At 41.5% G+C, this 14,809-nt stretch overlaps 1 protein-coding gene across 1 annotated transcript in view; it reads right to left on the reverse strand.

The window, feature by feature from the left end:
* Positions 1-14,809, reverse strand: part of LOC136675755 (choline transporter-like protein 5-A) — an 83,120-nt gene that overhangs the window by 60,185 nt on the left and 8,126 nt on the right. The gene's annotated exons all lie outside the window — the stretch shown is intronic.

Genomic DNA, 14,809 nt, shown 5'->3' on the forward strand with positions numbered 1-14,809 from the left:
AGTTATGTCCAGGTGAAGCTGATGAACACACGCAGGGCTGTGGGACTGTGTTTCACTGCCTCTCCACTGCTAGGTGCTCTGCTCTACAAGGCACTTTAATGACACTAATGAGCATCAGTTCACAGCAACCACTGTGACTCTCTGAGCATTCTGGGTACAGGAGCCTCCTCTGCACCTGGCGGCATGTTCAGCACAGCACCTAACTGCAGGAGGCTGGGAAAAATAGAACTGTTTTTTGTCTTTGTCTTTTGTGAACATGCCTGCATATGAAATGGTTTGAAATCTAAAACTAGAATAAAAATATTTATTGATATTCCCTTTTGATGGTGTAACTTTGAGGTGGGAGGAGCTTGCAAAAAATTACAATCTGCAGCTGCTCTGGGTTTGTTTTCACAAGTGTGGTGTGTTCTAAATGTGAGTGTGTGAAACTGTCCACAGGTGTGAGTGTGTGAGTGACTGGGTGAGTGTGTGAAACTGTCCACAGGTGTGAGTGACTGGGTGATTGTGTGAAACTATCCACAGGTGTGAGTGTGTTAGTGACTGGGTGAGTGTGTGAAACTATCCACAGGTGTGAGTGTGTGAGTGACTGGGTGAGTGTGTGAAACTATCCACAGGTGTGAGTGTGTTAGTGACTGGGTGAGTGTGTGACTCTGTCCACAGGTGTGAGTGTGTGAGTGACTGGATGATTGTGTGAAACTATCCACAGGTGTGAGTGACTGGGTGAGTGTGTGAAACTGTCCATAGGTGTGAGTGACTGGGTGATTGTGTGAAACTATCCACAGGTGTGAGTGTGTTAATGACTGGGTGAGTTTGTGAAACTGTCCACAGGTGTGAGTGTGTTAGTGACTGGGTGAGTGTGTGAAACTGTCCACAGGTGTGAGTGACTGGATGATTGTGTGAAACTATCCACAGGTGTGAGTGTGTGAGTGACTGGGTGAGTGTGTGAAACTGTCCACAGGTGTGAGTGTGTGAGTGACTGGGTGAGTGTGTGAAACTGTCCACAGGTGTGAGTGACTGGGTAATTGTGTGAAAATATCCACAGGTGTGAGTGAGTTAGTGATTGGGTGAGTGTGTGAAACTATCCACAGATGTGAGTGTGTGAGTGACTGGGTGAGTGTGTGAAACTATCCACAGGTGTGAGTGTGTGAGTGACTGGGTGAGTGTGTGAAACTATCGACAGGTGTGAGTGTGTTAGTGACTGGGTGATTGTGTGAAACTGTCCATAGGTGTGAGTGTGCGAGTGACTGGGTGAGTGTGTGAAAATATCCACAGGTGTGAGTGTGCGAGTGACTGGGTGATTGTGTGAAACTATCCACAGATGTGAGTGTGCGAGTGACTGGGTGATTGTGTGAAACTATCCACAGGTGTGAGTGACTGGATGATTGTGTGAAACTATCCACAGGTGTGAGTGTGTGAGTGACTGTGTGAGTGTGTGAAACTATCCACAGGTGTGAGTGTGTTAGTGACTGGGTGAGTGTGTGAAACTATCCACAGGTGTGAGTGTGTGAGTGACAGGGTGAGTGTGTGAAACTATCCACAGGTGTGAGTGTGTGAGTGACTGGGTGAGTGTGTGAAACTATCGACAGGTCTGAGTGTGTTAGTGACTGGGTGAGTGTGTGAAACTGTCCATAGGTGTGAGTGTGCGAGTGACTGGGTGAGTGTGTGAAAATATCCACAGGTGTGAGTGTGTGAGTGACTGGGTGATTGTGTGAAACTATCCACAGATGTGAGTGTGCGAGTGACTGGGTGATTGTGTGAAACTATCCACAGGTGTGAGTGACTGGATGATTGTGTGAAACTATCCACAGGTGTGAGTGTGTTAGTGACTGGGTGAGTGTGTGAAACTATCCACAGGTGTGAGTGTGTGAGTGACTGGGTGAGTGTGTGAAACTATTGACAGGTGTGAGTGTGTTAGTGACTGGGTGAGTGTGTGAAACTGTCCACAGGTGTGAGTGTGTTAGTGACTGGGTGAGTGTGTGAAACTATCCACAGGTGTGAGTGTGTGAGTGACTGGGTGAGTGTGTGAAACTATTGACAGGTGTGAGTGTGTTAGTGACTGGATGATTGTGTGAAACTATCCACAGTTGTGAGTGTGTGAGTGACTGGGTGAGTGTGTGAAACTGTCCACAGGTGTGAGTGACTGGGTGATTGTGTGAAACTATCCACAGGTGTGAGTGTGTTAGTGACTGGGTGAGTGTGTGAAACTATCCACAGGTGTGAGTGTGTGAGTGACTGGGTGAGTGTGTGAAACTATCCACAGGTGTGAGTGTGTTAGTGACTGGGTGAGTGTGTGACTCTGTCCACAGGTGTGAGTGTGTGAGTGACTGGATGATTGTGTGAAACTATCCACAGGTGTGAGTGACTGGGTGAGTGTGTGAAACTGTCCATAGGTGTGAGTGACTGGGTGATTGTGTGAAACTATCCACAGGTGTGAGTGTGTTAATGACTGGGTGAGTTTGTGAAACTGTCCACAGGTGTGAGTGTGTTAGTGACTGGGTGAGTGTGTGAAAGTATCCACAGGTGTGAGTGACTGGATGATTGTGTGAAACTATCCACAGGTGTGAGTGTGTGAGTGACTGGGTGAGTGTGTGAAACTGTCCACAGGTGTGAGTGTGTGAGTGACTGGGTGAGTGTGTGAAACTGTCCACAGGTGTGAGTGACTGGGTGATTGTGTGAAAATATCCACAGGTGTGAGTGTGTTAGTGATTGGGTGAGTGTGTGAAACTATCCACAGATGTGAGTGTGTGAGTGACTTGGTGAGTGTGTGAAACTATCCACAGGTGTGAGTGTGTGAGTGACTGGGTGAGTGTGTGAAACTATCGACAGGTGTGAGTGTGTTAGTGACTGGGTGAGTGTGTGAAACTGTCCATAGGTGTGAGTGTGCGAGTGACTGGGTGAGTGTGTGAAAATATCCACAGGTGTGAGTGTGCGAGTGACTGGGTGATTGTGTGAAACTATCCACAGATGTGAGTGTGCGAGTGACTGGGTGATTGTGTGAAACTATCCACAGGTGTGAGTGACTGGATGATTGTGTGAAACTATCCACAGGTGTGAGTGTGTGAGTGACTGGGTGAGTGTGTGAAACTATCCACAGGTGTGAGTGTGTTAGTGACTGGGTGAGTGTGTGAAACTATCCACAGGTGTGAGTGTGTGAGTGACTGGGTGAGTGTGTGAAACTATTGACAGGTGTGAGTGTGTTAGTGACTGGGTGAGTGTGTGAAACTGTCCACAGGTGTGAGTGTGTTAGTGACTGGGTGAGTGTGTGAAACTATCCACAGGTGTGAGTGTGTGAGTGACTGGGTGAGTGTGTGATACTATTGACAGGTGTGAGTGTGTTAGTGACTGGATGATTGTGTGAAACTATCCACAGTTGTGAGTGTGTGAGTGACTGGGTGAGTGTGTGAAACTGTCCACAGGTGTGAGTGACTGGGTGATTGTGTGAAACTATCCACAGGTGTGAGTGTGTGAGTGACTGGGTGAGTGTGTGAAACTATCCACAGGTGTGAGTGTGTGAGTGACTGGGTGAGTGTGTCAAACTGTCCACAGGTGTGTGTGTGAATGACTGGGTGAGTGTGTGAAACTGTCCACAGGTGTGAGTGTGTTAGTGACTGGGTGAGTGTGTCAAACTGTCCACAGGTATGAGTGTGTGAATGACTGGGTGACTGTGTGAAACTGTCCACAGGTGTGAGTGTGTGAGTGTGTGATACACTGTGATGGACTGGGGACCAGTTCGGGGTTATTCCTGCTTTGCGCCATGGTTAGACTCTGGACCCACCCTGACTCTGAAAATATGAAATGTTTAAAGAGGATGAATGAATGACTTAATGATTGAATGAAAATTCTTGTAACTAAACTGATATTTTGGTACAATTGGTGCTTTTTAATCAAGTTTTAAACCTGTTTAATCTTCGATTTACTTGGTCCTGAATTCTGGCTGTTCATATCTTTTGAATAGATATTGAAAGCACATATTTTGAACACTTTCAGATGAAAATATTCCAAGGCTGAAATATTTGTGCATCTTTAGATTCAAACTACAGCAGCAGCAGCAAGAGCAGCAGCAACAACAAACCTTTAGAGGTTTCTTCCTTCAGATTTATCATGCTTTTCAGTTGCTGTGGGGATATCATGTCCCCAAAAAGACAGTAAAACAGAACAATCCCCTAAACGCAGACCCACACTGTAAGCGGGAGATCAGATTTCTCAGATCTTTCACTTCTCTGTGATTTCTCCATGGACCTGCCACAATGACCCTCAGCTTTTTCTACAGCACACTTCACTCACACTCACACTCACTCACACACACACACACACACACACACACACACACACACACCCTCTCCCTCTGCAGAGCCCATCACTTCATGACAGCACAGGGAGAAACGTGCAGTTACAGGAAAATGCTGCAATATAAAAAAGTGTGATATATTGAAAGTTCATAGCTGTTTCAAAATAAGAGTTCAGTAAACCATTTAAAAAGGTTTTCTATATATTTCTATAAAGTTTACTTTATATTTATTGCAATGAACAAATGTTACAATAAAAAAATTTATTAAACATCTGAGCAAAATGGTCAGTAAATACAGGCCATTCCTCTTCCAGTGTCAGGAAATCAACAGTAAACATACTTTATTACAAAAATTACACAGACGTGCCTCATTAACTTAATTTATTAATAAATATTTATTATCTCAGTATTTATTGTGTACATCCTGTGCCCTTAATACAGCTTCCATTCCTTTCACTAGACTTCCAGCTTCCCAAATTACTCTGCAGCCACAGCACCACGGTTAGAAATTGGTTTAACATCCTCACTGTCCACATGAATCCCGAACTCATTCAGTAATGCAATCTGAGGTGCTGTGAGAACACAATCAGCTTTCCTCTTTTTGTGTCTGTTTCCTTATCTCAGTAAGGACTTCTCAGCAGCTCCACATTCTTTCAGACCCATGGATTGGTCTTCTCACAGTTCTAGTGCTCTATTTAATGCACATCAGTTGTTATCCATTAATCAGGTCCAGTCTGTATCATTTTCTCTCAGGCTTAGAAATATTCACCTCCATGTTCAGTGTTGGAGCAGGAGAGAAGAGCGAGGCTGAACTGAGAGATGCATCTGATCAGCTCCAAGCGATAGAGGAATCTGTGTTTTTTTATTTATTTATTTTGTATTTGGCCAAGAGCTACAGCTGAATAATGCTGCTTTCCTGAGTGCCCATAACTGTCCAGTTATTCAATGCCTATTAAAGGGGTTTTAATAGCACCCCACCCCCCCACACACACACACCCCAACAGACACACCCTGTCTATGAGTAATTACATATGGTTATCCTTTAGTTAAAAAATGCACATGCATATGGCACAAATTCAACCACAAACATCTGAATCCTGGGGTGAGTGGGTGGCAAGAGATACAGGGGAAACAGACAGACGTAGACAGAGAGAGAGAGTGAAAGAGAGAGAGAGAGAGAGAGAGAGAGAGAGAGAGAGAAAGAGGATGATAAACAGAGAGTCAGAGTAAGAAAAAGTGACAAAAAAGAGAGTGAAAAATACTTGCAATTTTGTAATTGCCCCCCACACTTATTTCTTTTCATGAAGCCCTGCGATCATCATCCACTTCCCCCTTTAATTACACGTTCACACACACACATACACACACACACACACACACACACACGCACACATGTAGCCATGGCAACAAGAGTATGAATGAGTCTTGTGTAAAGTCATAAAGACACACACACCCACACACATATATATAAAAAAGTAAACACAACCACATCAGACTCATCATCTTCTTCCAGGAGGTCAAAATTCTGTTTTTACTGCTGTGTCCAGTTACTGTCCAGCCCTGAGCTTTGAAGGGACATGATGCTGAAAGCCAGAATCAAACGTCCAGTTACTGAACAGATGGCTGTGTAATTTGACATTAATTACAGCACAGCTTTAGCCAGGCTGATGTGTCCAGCAGAGTTGGGCCAAAGCCTCAGATTTACACAGGGGTCAGTGCTCTGCTGGACACTGGCCTTTACCGTTCTGCTACACACTTAAAGACTTACACACTGAATTTCCAGAAATATTTTAACACCACTTCTAACGAATGAATTCAGCAACCTCTTTGCATTGGTTTTCCAAACTGTTTCTCAGGTACCGATTGCATGTATGTCGATGCGGTTACTGGAATATCTATTTTTTCTTCATTTTCTTCCTATTTTATGAATAAATAAAATATAATATAAAATCACCTGGTGCTCCTTTAACACAGACAGACATAATTTACTTTTAATGAGAAACAGCAATATGAATGAGAGAATGACTGAGGCCACTAAATTTAAACAAAAACATATTTGTTTTGGTCTTAAATATCTCATGAAGCCATCACACTGAATATTCACTTCTGTATTAGGTTTGAGAATTGTATTTTGGTCCAAAAATGTGATGCATACTTCAATAACAATTATTATATTCCCGAGGGAGTCAAACCACCGCCCTCCGACTGTTTACAATGGAACTGCAGGGTTGCTGCCTCTGTGCTCATTATGTATTAATGGATTTAAAAGAGGAATGAATGGATTTCTGGTCAGAGACACAGAGAGTGAAGTGTCAGAAAGTTCAAACGTGTCACTGAGAGGGAGGTGAGAGAGTTCAACTCATTTTGACTCGGGAGAGAAAGAAAGAGAGAGAGAGAGAGAGAGAGAGAGAGAGAGAGAGAGAGAGAGAGAGAGAGAGAGAGAGAGAGAGAGGAATATACAGAGAGATTCTACATTCTACTGGTTGTCAGTGGAAGGAAAAAAGGGGACGAGACGACCAGAGACAGCGGCTGTCAGCCGGCAGCTTTAAAGACTTAAACTGAGAAACCAAAACAGAGTTCAGAAGGGAGAGAGGACGAAGAGGGGTCGGAAAATAAGAGAGAAAAATGCAGTCAAAGCAGACAAGAGATGACAAAACAGTCGAGTGTATGAGTCAATGATGTATTCAAATCATTCAGAAGTTATGCAGATCTCTGAGAGACAATGGCATTCAGCTAAGAACGTCAAAACACCACACCAGGGGAAAACAGCATAAAACAACACAGAGATGATATTAATGAACCGTTATTGATAATAAATCTGCTGCCTTTGCTAGTTGACGCTTTCCAGGGACTCTGCAAATTCACAGAAGCAATTTGCAATGGCACGGCTTATTTTACATTTATATTAGCGCCTGCACTTTGCTAGTCCAGAATTAATGCACAAGCCAATTTGAGCACGTTTAACAGCACACTCACTCTATTGGATTAGACACACACACATATACATGCACACACACACACACACACTTTCTCCAACACAGACATTAAACCCTGACAATAACCTTTCTGAGTAAATAGAGCCTAATTGCACCTCTGGAGATTAGCAAAACAAACAACCTTAATGCGCCCAAATTCTTAACCCGCCCCCAATCAGCAGCAAAGTTTGTAGAAGAAACTGTTCGGGTCCAAGGCAGCCATTTTAGGAACACTTTTAATCACTCTGCTGGGGCAAAGTCAGTGCTAAGGTCAGTGCTAATATTAGTGCTAATGTCAATGCTAATATTAGCTAGTTTTTCCCTGTTGTATGCAAAACTCCAGTGACATTTAAATAATTCCAGAGGGAACAGAGTTAAATTAAATTAAAATAAATTACCAGCTGGGTTTAAACACCACCCACAGTGAAAATAATGTGTTAAGCATTGTTAAGCAGTCAATACAATGGCCAAGCTTTTATACTGTTACAAAGACAGAATTAAAAATACAGATTCAGACAGCTAGGGTTTTTTTTTTACATCACATTATTAAACAAACCCCAAAGAGGTGGTTGTGGAAACAAAATGCTGCTTTTGGTTCCTATCACCACCACTGTAACTAAATCCCTAAACACTGTCCACACTGCTGACGTCACTCAGGCTGAGCGAAAAACTGCATTTTCACCTTCACCTGCCAAAACTCTCAGACAGGCTTCCCCACAGTGGTTACATAACACCTCTGCTTGCAAAGATTTTGAAATTCAAATGAAATTCAGAGGCGGAATATGTCAGAGCCATTTGGGTGAAGGGCAGCTGGGATAGACTCTGCCTTTTTTTTTTTTACCATTAACACTCACAGAAGTCCACTGAGTCCTCAGGGATGTCCTGCACCCATCTGCTCGTCATGTCCTTTGACTCTGGAACATACTGGACTCTTTAGCTCCCTGTGACTTTGCTGTCATTAAAGGGGAGGGTATTGTAACTTCAAATCCTGGGGTAGTTTTCTCTTTAACTTCTAACCGACTGACTGGCTGTCTCACTCACTTGGATTTAGCAATGAGAAGATTCTCTAAAAAAGGCTGTTTTGTGAAAACCTCCATCTTATACTTTCACTCAGTGGCTACTAACATTAAGGGTCCACTACACAATCAAAGCAGCTCTCTAGTTAAGAATTAAAATTTTGAATGGCCACATGCTGTTTTACGTGATGTTAAAACAGAAAATGACATGTATCCCAAGGAAGAGGAAATAAATCACGACGGTATTCTATTCAATCAACACATGATTCACCAAACCCCAAACAGCTGTACAACTCAGATGTGTGATGTGATTACAATTACACGCTAATTGCAAGCATGAGTCCAATTGAGGGCCAAATGCGTTACTGTTGTCTCTGGGCCACGAGCCAAACACTTTCAGAGTTGCGTCCAAATTCACTGTGGCATCCGAGGTGGGGAGTTATTCTCCTTCCCACATGGATCTGCTATCTCCACTCAATAAATCACTCTCAGTGTCAATTAGCTTCCGGATCAAACACAGCCCTGGGGGGTCAGACAGAGATCGTGGACAGACGACAAATGAGGGGAAATTGGGTGTCACCTCCAAGCCGCTCCCTCAGGCATCGATGAATAACACAGCCAGTGTCGTCAATGCTGTCTAAGTGCATTGGAGTCACCCTCAGATTAGTCTCACTTTGCCAAAGTCTCTAGGGAGGGTACCTTTCGCCACTCAACATGGCCAAGACCCGCCTACTACTGCAGGAATAGAAATTTGACTGACATGCAAAAGGCCCTATCACAAGTCTGTTGTTTTTGGCATGCCAGCCAATCAGAATGCAACTGATAGAATCCTGACAGTGAGGCCAGAGCCATATAGAGTGAGAGTTGCTCCAACGGAAGTCCAAAATGCTTGGTGGTCACGTGACTCATGCTTCCAATAGTTCCAGGAAGCTCTAGGCAACCAATTTAAATGCATAGAGTCAGGGAGAGAAATTGTGCATTTACAAAAGTACAACAGCACATCAACCTTTGTATGTTGTTACATATATGTTTAAAGAAAAACAATCACTGCTATTTCATGATTATTGTGAAAATCTGATGTTACTTGCCTTGTATGTATATTTTAGACTATATTATCTCTTACAGACATATTCATGTTGTTGATTGCATAAAAAATATATATTTACTGCTTTTTAAACTTGTACCGTAGTCAGTATGAAATATACCCTATAGGTTTCTGATAAATTATAGGAAGGTGAAGAGATGTTCATAATTCAGTTAAGATTAGTTTTCTAACACATCATAGTGGTTTCAGAAATCCTGTATGGACCTAATTTTAAAGACTATGTAAAAACTACAATATCAAATCAGAATCTGTGTAGAAATCTAAAAAAGGGAAAATTAAAATATCACATCCAGCCAGGACATTAAATCACATTTGTTCAAACACATAAAAATATTTTACCACACACTTATTACCACAATTGATAAATCTCTAAAGAAAAAAAAGAAAGAAAAAAAAACACCAAGTAAAAGAAATGTCTTATTTTTATATAATGGCTTTCAATTCAGTAGAACGAAGCTCAGTTACACTGCTAAAGATTAAAACAACAAATAAACGCTGTTAAATAATGTTCGTACACCTACACAGTTCATGCAAAGAACAGACCATTAGGAAGTTTATATGCTTTATTAAAAAGGAACAAGGCAAATCCCAGGGTGTTGAGACTCGAGGTGCAGGAAGTAGGTGTTTTTTCTTTACTGTTTAACAGTCTCAGATACGCATTACATAATATTCTACATAATCACAAAAACAATTCTGTTCCTTACTGTTGTGTAACTTTAGCTTAGATTCTATTGCAAATAAATCTTCGTTTCACCTTCTCTATTCACAACGCTACAGTCATTCGCTCAGTTATATTTAACACATTATCTCCCAGCCAAACATCATGCTAGAATAATATATCTCTAATTTCCCAACGAATTAATTAAAATGACATTATGAGAAGGTAATTTCCAGGCTGTACGATGTTATGCTTATACTATGTTATGCCTATACTTTCTTCAAAGTCTTATACTTTACTCAAATTTACTTTAATGTTCCTCAAATCTACTAACTTAGTGGGAAATCCACTAACACTTTTTAATACGCTTGTTAATTGGATATAGATGTGCTGATAATATAAGATATCATACTTTAAATATCTTAGATTTTAAATGCACATCACACTTGTGTCTATTCTGCTAAAACTTTATGACGCTGCTGGTAGCTACCGCTAACTTCTGGGAGCTATTGAGAGGCTCCATGACCCGCCATTGCTGTAAAAAACTGGTCCAATTGGAGTCAACAGAGTTGACACAACTTTCTCTCAAACTGAAACATTAGTTAATAAGTTAATGTTGAATAATAATTAATAATTGAATGAATACTCACTGAATTACAAATGGCTTACTTTCTACCCACACAAATAATGTCACGACTGTGGAGAAACATAATTAAAAAGTATTCGATAAACAAAATTCAACATTCAGTTTTAAAACAAATAACATCATTCGGTGGATAGGATTTAAGTCAACAATTTCAATGTTTGTTTGTTTGAAAATGTGCTCTTTAAAATTCATTTTTATACTTTAGAGACCCAGAGAAAAAGCTGCAGAGCACAGATCACCTAGAAGGTGGATTTCATCAAACATCAGAGTTTTACGTAGCCTTCTCTGCCAAATGGGTCCACTGTTTAAGGGTGAGTTTAGGTCTGGTTCACGCAGTGATTATGAATGCAGTTCATGTTTTTTAATCATTTTTCTGACTGCAGGCTCAGGTAATGTTGGTTAAATTTGCCATAAAGCATTCATCTTAATCCTGATTCACAATGAACAAGACTCCCAGGGCCATGATGGGATTTATTATAGTATTTCCATATATATGTACACATGCCAATTGTCAAGTAGCTGCACAAGGTTACCATGCTCGATGCTAAGTGTGGGATAGAGGGTTATAAAGGCCCCCAGTACTGGACTGCGGAGCAGTGGAATAGCGTTTTCTAGAGCTAGGGTGTTTAAACATACAACATCAGTATCTGACTTTACTAATGTTTTCATTGCTAAATGCCATCAAATCCTCACAGCAATGTTCCAATATATGCAAATTAAGCCTTCACAGAACAGTAGAAGGGTTACTGCAGCTAAGGGGAAGAATCATCCTGTCAAATAACTTCATTCCTCATGAAATTTTAGAAGTACACAAACTTTTAACCTTATAGCGTATGTCACTTCAAAGCATTTCAGGCTAGCTATGCTAGCATGTTTTGATAGGTGCCTTCTGCTGCAGCTCTTATCTGAAACACTTCCTTCTTGTGTAGTTCTGTGTCTGGCTCATGTTTACTGCTCAACAGAAGCTGATCAAAGGAGATTTGTGTCCGTTCTGAACCACTGGAATGCCTGAAAGCTTTCATGAGTGACTGAATGGCCGCTGCATGTGATAAGCTAGCCATGACCTTTCTCTCACTCTCTCTGAATCAGTCGCCCACTTTCCCCACAATAACTCTACATAAATGTCATGTAATTGTCCTTGAAGTGAGCTAATGAAAAGAAATTCAGTTCAACACTTTCCCTCAGCTTCAGTATCCTTTGCTTTACAGGTCTTTCTGAATGTGTCACTGCTAATTTAACTTAGAAACGTTATAAAAGCCCAGATTCACAGCTGTGACTCCACTAGGCACAGGTAGACACTTCTGATTATCACACTTGCTTTAATTTTAGACTAGACCAAAGCACGCATTGTTAAGTAAGACCACCCAGTCAGTTCTCTGTGTGCTGCCTAAGTCAGAAAACATGGAATATAATGAGCCGTTCTCTGCATCTGCCATAGAGGGCAGAGACTTTAAAATTGCCCCGCCCCCTCGTCTGAATCTCTCCAATCACAGCGCTGGACCTGCGTTTATGTGAGAACACAATGAAGAGATTAAACACAGTAAAACCGACACAACAGGTGTGGAGAAATAAGAGAAATGAGTAAAAACTGAGAGAATGAGAAGAAAGAGAAGAAACAGAATCTGCTCATTGCCCCTTAATGCTGTGCGCTTGGATTGGGGTGAACAGCAAGCGGCTTATAGTCATTTAAAAGACCAGGCGCTGAAATTGGCAGTTCTGAACAAGGCTTTGTAGACATAGGAGAATGCTGCTGTGGGGCTTGACACTTGTGGTATTTTGACCAAAGCAGGTCACAGATGTTTTATTACGACCCAGAACTGTTTTCCCTTGTGGAAAAAGGGGAGAAAATGCTTCCTTCAATCCTCTTATACTCCTTTGTTCTGCGCAGATTTTTTTTTTGTTTTTTGTTTTTGTCTTGAATTGATTTCATTCTGAACTCTAGATTAGGCGTAACACCAGTCTGTGGATGACGTGTCTAACTCTCTGTTCTCTTCTCTGAAACTTTATTTCTTACAGTCTGAGAGGAGCCTTGTGAGAGATGGATTGTAATTGATGCAATTTTGGGCTGAGGCAATTTTCTCTTTGCTTTGCTCAGAGCTGGATGGGCTGAAAGCTAATGCTTTTCTCCTGCAGACAGCACACAGATGAGTGGCAGCCAGATCGCCGCATACGGACCGAGAACACTGTGCCGAACACTGAATACAGCCATTAACAAGAGCCAGTTTCGAAACTCAGCTGTGCCACGTGGCATTTCTCTGCAAAATGCAGAGTGTTGGAAAGTGAAATCATCTTAATACTTTAGATAGATTTATAATTACGATATTTATTCGTGTTATTAAATACATTTTACTTGTTTTAAATATTGCTTATATCTTCTGTCAGTAAAATGGCTGGTTCATAACATGAAGAAGAATCACTGTATAGTTATAACTGTATTTCTATCATTACTGCAGAGCTATTTCTTATTAAAATCAATATTGCAGCATTGTTATGGTATTTAAATGGAATTTACAGCTTTACGGTTGAGTATTTATAGAATTTAAATATTGAATATCTAGATTTCAGTCAGAGCAGCTCATGCAGTCTGACAGTACTCATAGAAAACCACAGCTATACAGTATACAGCAGGCTTTAGTGCAGCAGGGCAGTGCTCTTTTCCTGTGGTTATGTAACTCAGTGTGTGTGGTCATGTGATCTGTACAGTGTTGATTAGCATTTTCACAAGGCGTGGTGATGCCCTTGACGATGCTGCAGGTCAGAGAGTTTGAAAGATGCAGTGGAAGCTTGTTGGGGGAGTTATGTAACCATCATATTTTCCTGAGATGTAAATGATCTTGTGATGTCCAGAAGAAAAAAACTTCTTTAGTTTTCAACTAAAACTGAAAAAAAAATAGAAAACCATCAGATGAAATAGGGTCAGAATCAAAGACTCCATGAATATATGTAATGTAATAAAATTCTGATTAGAAATGAGGTTGAGTAGTCAATCCACCTACCAACAGGTGTTTTTTGACTGTGGAAGGAAACCAGAGCACCCGGAGGAAACCCACGCGGACACAGGGGGAACACAAGCCCTGAACCCAGCGATCATCACTGCCTTAAAGATGAAATATAGTCCTGTAAAAATATATTACACTATGCAAATCTAGGAGGAGCCACAAAAGCAAAAAAAAAATCTCATCTAGTCTGTTGTTATTACAAGGGTATACTGTGCAGCCTAATGAAAGCAGCACACTGGGGTATAGTTTAACTTGCAGCAGCAGTAGTCCAGTAAGGGTCATGTAGTCAGTGCCCTGTTTAAAAACCAAGGCCAGGCACTTATACAAATTTCCGAAAGGAAACACTGGATGAGTCAGCTCTCGCGCTCTCTCTTGCTCTCATCCCTCATCCCACTGAAACACTCACACTGTGTGATAAGCAAACTCCACTCTGCTACTACAGTTATTGTGAGTGGTTTGGTGTGAAATGGTTGATTGTAGAGACTCAGATTCATCCCAGCTCTGGTGATGGGAACCAGTGTACATTTGTATTTTATCTCCTCTCCGCAACAAGCAGTGCACAATTTGCCTTCTAGGGATCTGTGTTTTAAAGTCTTCTATATAGAATTTTGACGATTGTTAAATTATGGTCAATATTTGGGGACTATTTTCTCTAAAATATATATACAGGGGTTGGACAGTGAAACTGAAACACCTGGTTTTAGACCACAATAATTTATTAGTGTGGTGTAGGGCCTCCTTTTGCGGCCAATACAGAGTCAATTCATCTTGGGAATGACATATACAAGTCCTGCACAGTGGTCAGAGGGATTTTAAGCCATTCTTCTTGCAGGATAGTGGCCAGGTCACTACGTGATGCTGGTGGAGGAAAACGTTTCCTGACTCGCTCCTCCAAAACACCCCAAAGTGGCTCAAAAATATTTAGATCTGGTGACTGTGCAGGCCATGGGAGATGTTCAACTTCACTTTCATGTTCATCAAACCAATCTTTCACCAGTCTTGCTGTGTGTATTGGTGCATTGTCGTCCTGATACACGGCAGCCACTAGGCTGCTCCAATTTAGCCATGAAACCTCCCACACTAAAATGACAGGTGTTTCAGTTTCATTGTCCCCCTGTATGT

The sequence above is a fragment of the Hoplias malabaricus genome, chromosome X1 (assembly GCF_029633855.1).
Source record: "Hoplias malabaricus isolate fHopMal1 chromosome X1, fHopMal1.hap1, whole genome shotgun sequence".
Lineage (NCBI taxonomy): Eukaryota > Metazoa > Chordata > Actinopteri > Characiformes > Erythrinidae > Hoplias > Hoplias malabaricus.